Raw genomic sequence first — 14,865 nt, 5'->3', positions numbered from 1 at the left:
CTGGGAGTTAGTTGAAAGGTTAGACTGGGAGTTAGTTGAAAGGTCTCCAAAGCAACATTTAAAGGCTGTATACAAATTCAAGCTAAAAGCCTGGGTACACGTTCACTTGTATGTAAGTTAACAAAACATTTAATACTGAAAGAAATACTCAAATGTAACGTCGTGTGTAAATGTGGTGTCTGTTAACAGTTCAAGCTGTAGATTCTTTTCATTCTTTACGCTTTCATTACACCACCCTAAATTAGCCCTTTTAAATCACAGAGGTCTCTAGGTACCTAGTCTCCCAAAAGCCCTCAGAAGGCCCACAGGGGTTATCTAAACTGAAATTGGCAGACCTGGTAGACAAAGTCAATGGAACTCTCCATTCTGGAGAAAGACCTAGGGATGATCTAACACTGAAGTCCTGTGGTCCTTAAGCATCTGCTTGAATGTAGTACTTCAGAGGAAGGAAGGAAGGCAATAACCTGAGACTTGGAGAAGAAGCAAATATAGGCGTGGCGGTGGCTGTGGACTGATTGTACAAGGGCAGTTCTGAAGGGCGTCACAAAATCCTACCCAACGCTTGGAGCACCCCGCTCCTGGATCAGAGACCTGGGTCCCAAACACCTTGAGCTGGAGACAGAAAAACAAGCCCTTTACCACACAACGGGCTCCTGGGCCCTTGCCCTTGCCCCACCCCAGCGTCATCACCTCGTGGGCGCACAGCAAGCAGCTGTGTGGCCACACGCCCGGCACCGTACATCTGGCAGGCTGGGCTCCAAGCCTCCGAGCGCAGCACTTCCTGGTTGGTCCGGGATGCTGGTCCCCTCGCGCCGCCATCCCCGCCATCCCACGGCGCACGAGAACCCCGGGCGCGAGAGGACACGGAGGCACCAGCCCCACTGCCCCAGCGAGGCCCGCGGCGCACCCTGAGGGCACGCCCCCAGCCTCCCCTGGCGCCCGCGCGGCTCTGCGCTCCAGGCAGCGCCCGCCCTGGCAAAAGCACGGCCCGAAGTTTGTAAGAACTACTCTGCAAGAACTGGGCCCGAAGGCGCGCACAGGAGGCCCCGGGGCCTCCCGGGAGGCCGGTCCTGCGGGGCCACCGGGCTCTGGCGCCCGCCGCCGACGCCTCTGCCAAGGTCCCGTCCAAGTTGGGCGGGGAGCGGCCAGCTGCCCGGGGCCGACGGGAGGAGGGACGGAGCGCGAGAGTAGCGGAAACCAGACGCCGGCGGGAGCCTGGCGCGCCCGGCCGCGGCGCGGCTCCTACCTGTAGGGCGAGGGCGGCCGCGGGCACCTGCGCGGTGACGGCGGATTCTCGGGCCTCGGGCGCAGCTGGCACAGCTGGAGGCGCGGGAGGAGGGGAGGAGGAAGGGCCTGAGGGGGCACCGCGCTGCGCCGCCGCCCGGAACTCGCCGCCCGGATTCGCCCTGGCTTGGCAGGGGTGGGGCGAGGCGGTGCCGGGTCCGGGTGCGTTGCCGCTCAGGCTGGCCGCCACGGCTGGGCCGAAGGGCTCCAGAGGCCGGGCCTCTGTCCTCCTCCCCGTTTCTTCTCTCTTCTCCCAGAGTCTCGTGACTCAACCTCATCAACCTGTGGAATGTTCACTAGCATTATTGCTGTTATTCTCAGGTGCTCTTAGGCCACCAAGTGCCCAGGCACCCGTTCCAGGAGCTTTGCCTGTGTTAACATACCCTCGCCTACTGGAGCCGGTAGCCACGAGTGGCCCTTTTGCAGGTAGGGAAACGCGGGTTGGAAAGAGGAAATAATTTGCTTGAGGTGACATAGTTAAGAAGTAGGAGCCTTGTTGACATCACCTATAAAGCCTTCTTCCAACTTCCAAGACTGGTGTTATTGCTAATGATAGGTAAGGAAACCGAGCCTCAGGAAAGTGAAGTATCCAGCCTGATGCCACCCAACTTAGAACACAGAATTCTGGAATTTGTGTCTTGATGTCTCTAAAACTGAAGCTGCGTATAATTCAGAAATCTTAGCATAAAATAGTAAGTTGGGAATAAAATGGAAAATTCCCAATCTACCCATGGAACTGTGCAAATAGGGCAATTTTTATGTTTTTAGTCCACCTAGAATAAAAATCTTAAGAGAAAGAGAACCAGTTATCTTGTGGCTTGACCAATAGGCCTTTTGGAATGTAGTTTTGAATATAGGCCAGCTCCAACCTCATTACACAATATTGCATTCTGCCAAGACGGAGGGAAGCAATCGGCCCAGCATACACCAAACTGTTAATAAGGATGGCCACTTTAAAGCACTTAGTGGATATTGCAAAGCTGAGACTGGATGAGTTACATAATTTCTTACTGCAAACATGGAATTACATGAAATGAAAAATGTCGTATTCCAGTCCAGGGGAAGGGGGCAGGGGGTGAAATTGCAGTCTGGAACTCTTTTTCCCTGTAACCTATAGTTGCTCATCCCTCCCTAGACCACATTTTTTTCTCTTGAGCACATCTTTTCCTAATGATAGAAGAGTCACGAAGCCGTCACTCTTTCCTTGTTGACAGAAATGATTGATGTCTTTTAAATCCTAGGATACTGACAGCTTTTTACAATTAAACACATGGCTCTCTGAGCAAACAGAGTATTGCCTAAGAAGAGTTTGGCAAGTGTAAGACAAGCATGTTACTGAAAGACTGAATATCCTTTCCTCCTCTTCTTTCTCAAGTTTTATTAGTCACAGATGATTTGGTAAGTGTTGTACACACAATTAACTGCACTCTTACAAGCTTGTCTTTAGAAATTGTAATGCTTTTGATTGAGAAGCAGCAGGCTATAAAATTGCATCCCAAATTCCTAAGTGTCATCATTAAAACATTTGGCACTGACCTACAACAATAGGTCTTCCTATTAACTATAATGAGAAATAAAATTATTTAAGTGCCCTCACAATAATTGAATTTCTGCTTCTCTGTGCTGGAGGAATCAAATAGTAAAAGGCCATATGTTGTTGATAGACAAACATACGCTGTGAACTGCCAAAGAGAAGTTTTAGGTGTACTGTGATTCTGTATGTAATTATTTCTGTTTTCCCGAGAGGTTTGCTGATTGTTGGTTGTTGCTATTATTTTTCCAAATCTTGCCTGTCTTCAGAGTTGTCAAGAAAAAAGTGACTACAAGATCCTATTATATATCCATCTGGATACACATTTGACATTTTTATCAAATGATATTCTAAATTCTCTCTAATTTTCATCTTTTCTTCTCAGTATAAAAGTGATATATGCCTATTTTTAATAATTTCCACATGTATATTTTACAAAAATACAAAGTTTTGGAGATAACAGAAAACAAATTTTTTTTTATTGAAATTATCTATAACCCCCCTAACACACCCATTGTGTGTTGGTACATTTCTTTTCTGTTATTGTTTGCTGCATTTCTTTTTTGTTCATTTTATATACCTAAACAAATGTTCATTACAAAATTATCATCATGCTGTACAATTCAGAATCCTCCTTGTCTCACTGAGTATTTTTTACTGTCACTAATTTTGTAAATATGATTTTTAATGGTGGAAGAATATTCCAATCATTTTTTTAAAATCTCTTCACCTACTGATGGCTTTTAGGATGTTCCCAGGCTTTGGGACAGTTTACAAACATTCTGGAATGAACATTGTAAATACCAATCTTTGTCGAAATCCCTAAATTCTTGAGATAGAGTCCTAAAAGTGGAACTACTGAATCAACATCTATAAACATTTTCAAAGATCTGTGAGATGCTGTAAAAACACCTTCCACTATTAAGTATTAGTTGCTTATATTTGAAAATGTGATGGATCAAAATCACATCTTGTGTTAACCAGGACTCATTCAACAATCAATAATGATGAACACTATTTTTTTGTGTTTATTATTTGTGCTATTTACTGACAATGATATATTCATGTCCATTTCCTGTTTCTTATCATATTATTTCTTTTGTTAGTTTTCATTAATGCTTTTAATAGAAACATGTTATATGTATATACATATACATATTACTTATAGAATACACTATAAAATATAATGAATGCTAATACACATATTATTTACAGATTGTTCTTTAAAATTTGCATACAGTTGTGTTCCCCTAGATTTTCCCTCATGGTGTTTTTATATGTATACTGCTGTCCAAATCATCTAGGTCATTTTAAGATGCCCAGCATCTATCATCTTTTCTGATAGTTCCATTTTCTTATAGAGAATTAGCCCTCCCCAAAGGTGTATAGTCTCAGCAAGAGAGCAATTTTGTGCCGCAGTCTCCAAAGCAAAGGGCAGATACTTCCTTCCTATTCCCACCACCACTTTATTTACCTCAAAGGCCAGGTGGACCATACGAGGAAGCAGGTGATGTTTGAGATGGGACCCACTGAGCAAAGGCAGTTGTAGCCCCAGCATCAACTTGGCCCTGACCCCGGTGACCCAGTGAGAGACAGTTTCCTACTTCCTGATTTTTTTTTTGCTTTTAACCTTCTGCACTTCCTCAGTATCTGCTGCTCCCAGCCTTGCCTTAAGTCTATGAAGCCCCGGTACTCTTTTCTTTCAGACAGCCAAGGGTCTGCATCCATTGTTTGCCCCCAGTAATCCTCACTGACATAACCTGCAGGACTTCTGTGTCTTTCGGTCCACCTTCCGTCCCCTGGTTAGCAACCATTTACTTTGTTTGTTAATTTGTAAACGTTTGATTCTTAATGCTAATTAACCACAGCACACAGCTACTCTGAAAACAGAGTACGGAGGAAGATATTTTATCATTGATCACCTGCTGACATAAATCAAGTCAGGCACCATAACAGTGACAGAAAGATGAGAGAACAGTGTATTTATCAAGACTTAAAGTTTTTAAAAACACATGACCTAATTAATTAATTTAATTTAATTAAAAAATACATGACCATGTCTATGGCCAAAAATCTCAAGAGAGAATGAGGAACAGAGTGCATATTGCCAAAGTATATTAAAGCTTTGTGTCTCTATATCTTCATTTTAGCTTTCTGTGGACCATTCATGTTTTATAATTTCTCCCAATAACGTTCAGCTTGTAAGCTATCTAGTACATGACTCTTTAAAAAGGGGCCACATTTGACGCCTACAGCCCCAACCAGGGATGAATCTTCTCAGTTACCCTTAGCCAGTCCCTTTGAAGGGTTTTCTGATCCAACAGTCATTCAGTAAGTCTAATAACTTGTTTAAAATATCTCTGTATTTTCAGTGTTTACTTGTTGTTTGAAATGATACTCATTTTCATGGATTTGTACATACATACGAGATAGGATGATTATTAAATAAGAAAATATATGAAATAATTTGGAAGAGTGAATATTTGTTTAGAACAAGTGTATGTCAATTGATTGCTACAATTGTGCTAAAATAACTTTGGGAGCACCTGAGTGGTTCAGTGGATTAAGCACCCCGCTCATAATTTTGGCTCAAGTCATGATCTCACTGTGCATGGAATTGAGCCTCCCCTCGGGCTCTGTGCTGACATCTCAGAGCCTGCTTGAGATTCTCTCTTGCCCTCTCCCTCTCCTTCTGACCTTCCCCAGCTCGCTCTCTCTCTCGCCCTCTCTTAAAATAAATAAACATTTAAAAATAAATAACTATAAAAGCATCTGTACTTGGTTTCCAAAAAAAAATCCATAAATTGCACAGTAAAAAATGATCTCAAAAAAGTAATGGCTCTAGGAACGTATAATTAAAAAAAAAATTTTTTTTCAAAGCTATTTTATCCAAACATACTCCTGTATTTTTGACTTTCACACTCAACATCAAATTTAAATATCTATCCATTCATACATCCTGAAAAACCACTATGCTGCAGGTACCGTTATAGTAGCTAAGGATATTGCATGAACAGAAGAAGCCTCTGCTTTTCTGTAGGAAAACAGACCTGAATGCAATATAGAGGAGATGATGGGTACGATGAAAAAACATAAACCAGGGTAAAGGAAAAAGCTGCCAGGGTGGGGTTGGGGAAATTGGCAGTGAAGGCCTCTCTGATAAGATAACCTTGGAGCAGAACAAAAGGAGAAAGCCTGTCAGATGTCTGGGCAAAGAGCATCTAGGCAGAGGGACTAGGAGGTACAGAGACGGTGAGCTGGAAATGTGTTTGGTGTTTTCATGAAAGGGTAAGGAGGTGAAGGTGAATAGAGTGGTGTGAACAAGGAGAAAAGTAATAAAACTGGAATCGGGCGACAGGGAACAAGTTTCTAAAAGGAAGAAATTTGAATTTAGTGTTAATTGATGTGGAAAGCTTCAAGTCAAAGAACGACATAATCTAACTTGTTTCAGAAGGACCATACTGACGACTATATGGAGAATAGACTGCATGGGGGGGAGGGTAGAAGCTTGAAGACAAAGTAACCGTCCAAGCAAGGGTATACTTGAGTGAGAGGCATGGAGGTGTTGGAAGTGGTCAGATTCTGCATCTTGGTACAGATAGCAAAGAAGCCAATAGTCAGGAAAACCAGTATTCAGGATGAGCCTTATTTGGCAGGGGTATCAGTTCATGGGGAGATGAATTAGTAAAGGCATCAGTGGAGCCAATTCGTTATATCACTGTTGCATTTTATCTTCAGCTAGATGAACGTTCTATGTGTTTGTGAAATGTAAATTTGAGCTCTTGCAATTTTGCCTGTAAGACTCAGTTCTACCGCCCTTAGACCAGTTGCTGTACCATACATGCTCCCATTTCAAAATTACAGACAGATTTCTCTCCCATCAAGTTTTCGACTCGGCCTTCACCCAAATAAACGTACAACCAATTCAGCATTTTAGTTCCTAACTGCAGTGCTGGTTGAAATCAGATAGGACACCTTCAGTCTCAAAATCATCTAGTTTCAGACACCGTTCTATTCCATTATAATTGGCCTTCTTTGCATTTTTTAAGAAAAATATTTCTGTAAATATGGGTTTGGCTTTATTTTTTCCTAGTTCTGTTTAGATTTAAAAGGTATGTTTGCAATACCAGCAAATGTTTTTACTTAGAATAGAAATAGAAGGACTTATTACAAAAGGTTTCTTTAGTGATAGTAAGAAAGGCAAAACTTCCCAGGGTGAGAGCCACTTGGTCCCCTGCCCATGTGCCTTCTAATCGTTTAGAACCTCCAGAGAATTAGGGAAGTGTTTTCTTGGCAAACATTTGCTAACAGCTAAGGAGTTTGGAAACATTTTCATCTCCCTGCATCATTTTTCATTTTCCAGTAGAAATGCAATCCTAGGGGCATTCACTCTAAACTGTTGCTGGTATAGGTTCTCACATTTATACAATCTGTTGAATCAAAAGTGCACTTTCAGGGTGCCTGGGTGGCTCAGTTGGTTAAGCGTCCGACTTCAGCTCAGGTCATGATCTCACGGTTTGTGAGTTCGAGCCCCGCATCAGGCCCTGTGCTGACAGCTCAGAGCCTGGAGCCTGCTTCAGATTCTGTGTCTCCCTCTCTCTCTGCCCCTCCCTGGCTCGCACTCTGTCTCTCTCTCCCTCAAAAATAAATAAACATTAAAAAAATTTTTTTTTAATTTTTTTAAAGTGCACTTTCGAACTAATGTCTTAGGCTAGTTTTATGACGCCTGTCAAGACACCCCCTACCCTCACACCTCAGATTGGCAAAAACAGATCTCAAAAATCTCTTAGCTCACAGCTTCAGCTGAGCTGAGATGTCCCCCAGAATCAGAACTTTCCTGTAAGAACAAAGTGGAATGGATGGATGAATGGAGGATTTCTTTATTAGGGCAAATTATTTGGCTTACATGCTAACTTAGGCTTACAGGCCCTCTGCCCAGAGATATAACGTCACTATCCTTATAACAATAAAAATTCAGGGAACAAATTTCAGGGTTATAGATCCTTGCCTTTAAAATACAATGCAAAAGACCCCTGCATATCGTCAGAATTACTTTCCAGTCCTTTACTCATCTCATATTCACTTCTGGGAATCTGCACAGGCCCACAAGCTCCAAAACCCTTAGGAACAGAAAAAATTAAGATACTCAGAATTTTATAAATTTTTAGAAAATTCATAGAGCACATATTATGTTGCACCCCCAGCAAGGCCTGGGATTGCACCCCATACTGAACACCTTGTATTTCTGCGGCAAAAGATGTGAGTAAGCTACTGCATGGAAAAATAAAGACTGTAAAAAGCCTTACGTCAATGCAGATCGAGTTTTGCTGTCAAATGAGTTACGAACAAAACTTTGGGTGTTCAAAGTTTTTTGAGTTTTAGAATTGTGGGTAAGGCATCAGGGACCTGAATTAAAACAGAAATGAATAGACTTTGCAGTCAATAGCCTTTTCCTAGTCTACCAATTCATTCAGTATCTTAGGGGACAGTTTTTGTTTGTTTTTGCCAACTAATCAGAGATGTTGCATTTTTATAGTTTTAGCAAGTGTATTTAACAAGTGAGCTAAGACCCCATTTGATAGTCATTTGGGGGAAGGTTTTTAACATAAATTAGTAAAGTCTACCTCCAAGTTTTTAAAAGTGGGCAGATGTGACCATTTGTATAGGTGACAAGTTTTCTGAAATCAATCAGGAAGGAAGCATTTTGCAAAGTCTTCTATCATGATCACACCACCAAGTTTTCTTCAAAAGTAGGAACTCCCACTTGCTATTAAAGTGGCACTTTTATTTTGAAGGCACAGTGTATTTTAAAATTCTGCTGTATGATCCTGGAATTGCTAGGCACTTGTTATCACAGAAAAGACAGAATGTGGACACTAGTGTTTTTAAAAATAAGAACATGTAGGGGCGCCTGGGTGGCTCAGTTGGCTAAGCATCCGACTTCAGCTCAGGTCACGATCTCGCAGTTCGTGGGTTCGAGCCCCGCGTCGGGCTCTGTGCTGACAGCTCAGAGCCTAGCCTGTTTCGGATTCTGTGTCTCCCTCTCTCTCTGGCCCTCCCCCGTTCATGCTCTATCTCTCTCTGTCTCAAAAATAAATAAACGTTAAAAAAAAAAAAAAAAAAAGAACATGTAGTTCCTTTAAATTGGACAATTCTGAAAGGTAGTCAGCTATGATAGATAAAATTGGAGACCTTGTCCATGATACAAAATGTTTTCACCATCACTCATCATCTCTACTAAGAACAGTAAATGGTTTACAATAGTTTAAAGATCTGGCTTTTATACTATTATCTCTATCAGCAACATCTTGTAGCAATTTGTACACTTTAGCTTCAGTTTCTTTACAGCAAGAGCTTCTTGCCTCTGAATGATGCCGCGAATACATTTATTTTTGAAGCTATCTCTGTATCTTTATCCCAGAATCCAAATTTTATTCTAGACAAAGCAGCTCTTCCACCAGTGGTTATTTTGACACAGTTTTTCCATAAAACACTGTTTTTGTTATGGAATTCATATATGTTGGGAATATATTTTTCTCCATCAGTACATCTTTCCATTATTCAGTAGCTCCCAGCCCTATCAGAGCAACACGCCCTTTTTATTATGACAGTATCCCCTCTATTATCTTAAAATGGAATTAATTTGTAGTTTCAAAAACTACGTATAATGTATTGACAATAAGGGAGAAGTAAGAGAAAGTAAATTATAATAAAATAGACTATCTCTCAATATGTAAAATTCTCAGACAAACCACACTAGAAGACATAAATAAAAAGATCAGGGGCTGGGGGCACCTGGGTGGCTCAGTCGGTTAATCGGCCGACTTCAGCTCAGGTCACGATCTCAAGGTCCGTGGGTTCGAGCCCCGTGTCGGGCTCTGTGCTGTCAGCTCAGAGCCTGGAGCCTGTTTCAGATTCTGTGTCCCCCTCTCTCTGACCCTCCCCCGTTCATGCTCTGTCTCTCTCTGTCTCAAAAATAAATAAACGTTAAAAAAAATTAAAAAAAAAAAAAAAAAGATCAGGGGCTGGTATTGCCTTTGGTGAATACATTTTTGTTTAAGACAAATTTCCATCCAAATACTGCTACAAAATTGCTTCTCAAATTTTGATGTGTATACACGTCACCTGCGGCTCTTGTTAAAATGTGGATTCTGATTTCAGAGGTCTAGGACCGGGCATTTCTAGTAAGTTCCTAAGTGATTATAGTGCTACTGGTCCCCTTAAAGCTGGACACTTTGAATAGGGAGGGTTAACACAATTTCTTTATAGTGACATTTAAGTGTGACAGTTACAACTGTTGACTGATAAAGGTGTTGCCATGGGTAACATAATTTTCCAAATAGCCTCAAATAAATTCAGGTCAGATTTTGCTGCCAAGTGAGTTATAAACAATCAGTTCATGACTGTTGAATGAACCAGAGTTGTTGGTAAACAACTCTTAGCAAAGTTCCAAACAATTTTTCCTCAGTTTGGACACTGGTTACATTCTCCAAAAAATGCAGTGTATATGAAAAGTGTGAAAGCAATATTTTGAATGTATACATAAAACAGAGTTTAGGTTAGGGGCACCTGGGTGACTCAGTAAGTTAAGTGTCTGACTTCGGCTCAGGTCATGACCTCACAGTTGGTGGATTCGAGCCCCCGCATCAGGCTCTGTGCTGACAGCTCAGAACCTGGAGCCTGCTTCAGATTCTGTGTCTCCCTCTCTCTCTGCCCTTCTCCCACTTGTGCTCTGTCTCTCTCTGTCTCTCAAAAACAAATAAAAATGTTTTTAAAAAAGTTTTGTTTTTTTTTAAACAGAGTTTAGGTTCTAGGCTCAAATAATTAGCAGATTTTTCACCTACATGAATGTCCAATAAAACCTTTGGAAGTTGTGTGGGACAAAGAACGACTCTTCATTGTACAAAATCATTGCACACACAGCAGACCTCTAGCATCCCTGGCCTGTACCCATCACATGCCAGTAAATGGCCCCTAATCATTGTTGATCAAAAATGTACCTGCCCCATTTCCAAAATATTCTGGTGAGACAGGCAGTATGACTTCTGCTGATTACCACTGCTTAAGTGAAACTCAAACATTACTGTTTGCATTTAATTAAAACAGAATCCAACAGAAACCCAGACATTATAGAAACATTCATTCTTTCCTCCAACTGTATAGCAAGCCTCCAACACTGTGTAATTTGCTGTAACACTTGTTCCTTACATTCTCCCACAACTTGATTTATGCATCTTCCATAATTATTTGCTGATGCTTGGTTGCCATATTGTTTTCTTCACATTATTGTAATTATTTTTACTTCAATAGAAACTGGAGGGAGGATACCTGCATTTACCAAAATATTTTATTAGAACAGTTTTCTTCTTGGGCGCCTGGGTGGCTCAGTCGATAAAGTGTCCAACTTCAGCTCAGGTCATGATCTCATGATTCGTGAGTTCCAGCCCCATATCGGGCTCTGTGATGACAGATCAGAGCCTGCAGCCTGCTTCAGATTCTGTGTCTCCCTCTCTCTCTCTGCCCCTCCCCGGCTGGCTCTCTCTCTCTCTCTCTCTCTCTCAAAAATAAATAATAAAACATTTAAATTTTTTTAAAAACAACTTTATTTATAAATAAATAAATAAATAATATTTTCTTCCTACTCTTCAGAAAATTGTAAGTCCAGTTATTTTTCTTGGGTTGTATAGTTTAATGTTTGCTCTCAAAAATTCTGATTTATAGGTAATAAATAAATTATAAGCAGAGTATTCCTTATATTAATCCTATTTTTTCAGTTAATCACTATAAAGTAATTTCTATAGGCTTCAACCTTATGAAAATAGGTTGATTAATATAGAATATATACACACCAAGAAATCTCTTCTCATAATTTTGTTTACAAAACTTTAAGAAGTCTGTTAGGCTAGCACTTAACAGAGATTAATTTTTGCAATAAATGTTAAAATGCAACTTAGATTCCATAGTTAAAAATGAGAAATATACTAATTTCTGTTTTTTCTTAGAGTTTTGTTTTTATATAATTCAGCTAGCCATGCACCAAATACAGCATATGGATAGTAAGCAATGTAAATTTTAAATTTTACACAAATTACATATGTATCACCAAAATGTTGCACATAAAATATTGAAGACAACAATGAATAACTTGAAATCTGTTCAAAGAAGTTAAAAAAAATGAAGCAACTAGTTATGTACAAGGGAACACCCATAAGGCTGTCAGCTAATTTTTCAGCAGAAACTCTGCAGGCTAGAAGGGAGAGGTATGACATATTCAAAGGGCTGAAAGGAAAAAACTTACCACCAAGAATACTCTTCCTGGCAATGTTATTATTCAGAATTGGAGGAGAGAGAGTTTCCCAGACACAGAAAAGTTAGAGGAATTTATCACCACTAAACCAGCCTTACACAAAATATTAAGGAGACTTCTTTAAGTGGAAAAGAAAAAGCCATAAGTAGAAATAAGAAACTTATGAAAGAAAAAATTTCATTGGTAAAAGCAAACATGTAATTAAGTTAGTAGTTCATCACTTACAACCAAAGCTTATATGAAAGTTAAAGGACAAAAGTGGTAAAATAGATATATCTCTATAAAATTAGTTAAGGAATACATAAAATAAAAAGATGTAAAATATGACATCAAGTTCATAAATTGCAGTGAGGGAGTAAAAATGTAGTGCTTTTAAAATCTGTTTGAACTTAAGTGACTTAAAACCTAAAATAGACTGCTATCTATAGGGTGTTATATATGAACCTCATGGTAACCACAAACTAAAAACCTATTAGTAGATAAACAAAAAATAGAAAGGAATCAGGGAATATCATCAAAGAAAGTCATCAAATCACAAGTGAAGAAAGCAAGAGAAGTGGGGAAAAAGTACAAAAATAACCGGGAACAATTAACAAAATGGTAACAAGCGCATACATATCAATAATTACTTCAGATGTAAATGGACTAAATGCTCCCCATCATAGGCTCTATATGAAAGATATAAGGTGACTGAACGGATAGAAAAACAAGACCCATCTGTATGCTGCCTACAAGAGACTATCTTCATACCTAAAGACACACACAGACTGAAAGTGAACAGATGGAAAAAGATTTCACACAATAGAAACAAACTAACAAAGAAGCTGGGGTAGCAATATTTATATCAGACAAAATAAACCTCAAAACAAACTAGCAGGAATGCCCAGGTGGCTCAGTTGGTTAAGCAACTGACTCTTGATTTCAGCTCAGGTCATGATCTTGCATTTTGTAGGTTTGAGCCCCATGTTAGGCTCATGGTGACATCTAAAAAAATTTTAAGTTTTGTTTTAAAATAAAATCAAACTAGCAAGAGACAAAGAAGGGCATTGCATAATGATAAAGGGATCAATCCAGCAAGAGGATATAACGATTATAAATATCTATGCACCCAACATTAGGAAAATCTAAATACATAAAGCAATTATTAATAGACATAAAAGGAGAAGCTGACAGTAATATAATAATAGTAGGGGACTTTAACACTCCACTTACATCAATGGAGAGATCATCCAGATGGAAAATTAATAAGGAAACAGTAGCTTTGAACAATACATTAGATCAGATGAACTTAACAAGTATATAAAGAACATTCCATCCCAAAACAGCAGAATATACATTCTTTTCAAGTACACCTGGAATGTTCTCCAGAACATGTTAGGCTACAAAAGAGTCTCAATAAATATAAGAAGAGTGAAATTATATTAAGTATCTTTTCCAACCACAATGGTATGAAACTAGAAATCAATTAAAAGAAAAAAAACTGGAGAAAAATAAACACATAGAGTCTAAACAACATGCTACTAAACAACCAATGGACCAATGAAGAAATCAAAGATAAAATTTTAAAAATACCTTGAGACAAATTAAAATGGAAACACAAAATTCCAAAGTCTTTGGGACACACAAAAAAAGCAGTTCTAAGAGGGAAGTTTACAGGGATCCTGGCCTACTTCAAGAAACAGGAAAAATCTCAAATAATCTACTCTTGCACCCAAATTAATTAGAAAAAGAACAAAACCCAAAATTAGTAGAGCACTGGCTTTTGGGGTCTGGCTTATTTTACGTAAGGTAATGTCCTAAAGTTTCATGCATATTGTAGCAAGAACTTCCTTCCTTTTTAAGACTGACTAGTATTCCACCATATGTAATATGTATTATATTATATCACATTTTGCATTTTGGTAGGTTTTGTGTTTCTAGTAATTTGTTCACTTTATCTAGGTTATCCAATTTTTGATGTACATTGTTCATAGTACTCTCTTATAATTCTAGTAATGCAGAATCAATTGTAATGTCCCCACTTTCATCTCTGATATTAGTAATTGTGATTTTTGCTTTTTTTCCCCTTAGTCCATCTAGCTAAAGGCTGTCAATTTTGTTGATCTTTTCAAAGAACCAAACTTGTTTTCATTGAGTTTCTCCTTTTTTTTTTCAGTCTGTATTTCACTTATCTCTGCTCTAAAATTTAGTATTTCCTTCCTTCTGCTAGCTTCGGGTTTAGTTTGTTCTTCTTTTTCTAGTTCCCTAAGTTGTAAAGTTGGGTTGTCGATTTAAGATCAGAAAGTGTCTATTTTTTTTCTTAGCATTTACAACACGCCAAAAATTGGGAACCCTGAGTATGCTCACACACAAACTCTAAACATTAGAAAAGCAGATTTCAAAAAACATCTAAAGAAATTTTTGACGTGATTACATAGCAAGAGACTATTCAAGGAATGTTCTTGAAGTTTCTTGGCCCTCCAAAGTATAGATAGAATAGATGGAAAGAGGGACCCAAAATTCAAAAAAGTAAGAATTTTATTAGAAAGTATCAAGCCCTGGGGTGCCTGGGTGGCTTAGTAGGTTAATCGTTCAACTTTGGCTCAGGTCATGATCTCACAGTCTCTGTGTTTGAGCCCCCCATTGGGCTCTGTCCTGACAGCTCAGAGCCTGGAGCCTGCTTCAGATTCTGTGTCTCCCTCTCTCTCTGCCTCTCCTCTACTCTCTCTCTCTCTCAAAAATAAATACTAATATTTTTTTAAGT

At 39.5% G+C, this 14,865-nt stretch overlaps 2 protein-coding genes across 7 annotated transcripts in view; one reads left to right on the top strand and one right to left on the bottom strand.

Annotated features, from left to right (window-relative positions):
- Positions 1-1,352, bottom strand: part of PLD1 (phospholipase D1) — a 206,701-nt gene extending 205,349 nt beyond the window's left edge. The window contains exon 1 of one of the 2 annotated variants that reach the window (XM_060640746.3): positions 1,247-1,352. The gene's annotated coding sequence lies outside the window, so the exon portion shown is untranslated. Of the gene's footprint in view, positions 1-690; positions 794-1,246 lie in introns of those variants that run through there. The other variant, XM_060640749.3, reaches the window with a different exon arrangement.
- A 253-nt stretch (positions 1,353-1,605) lies between these two features.
- The window catches only part of TMEM212 (transmembrane protein 212), a 58,100-nt gene continuing 44,840 nt past the window's right edge, over positions 1,606-14,865 (top strand). For 4 of the 5 annotated variants that reach the window (XR_009612576.3, XR_009612578.3, XR_009612579.3 and 1 more), the window contains exons 1-2: positions 1,606-1,710; positions 2,526-2,682. The gene's annotated coding sequence lies outside the window, so the exon portion shown is untranslated. Of the gene's footprint in view, positions 1,711-2,525; positions 2,683-4,965; positions 5,147-14,865 lie in introns of all 5 variants that reach the window. The other variant, XR_014135231.1, reaches the window with a different exon arrangement.

Source organism: Panthera onca, chromosome C2 (assembly GCF_046562875.1).
Source record: "Panthera onca isolate mPanOnc1 chromosome C2, mPanOnc1 haplotype 2, whole genome shotgun sequence".
In the NCBI taxonomy this organism is placed as follows: Eukaryota; Metazoa; Chordata; class Mammalia; order Carnivora; family Felidae; genus Panthera; species Panthera onca.
This window is presented reverse-complemented; position numbering and strand designations above follow the sequence as displayed.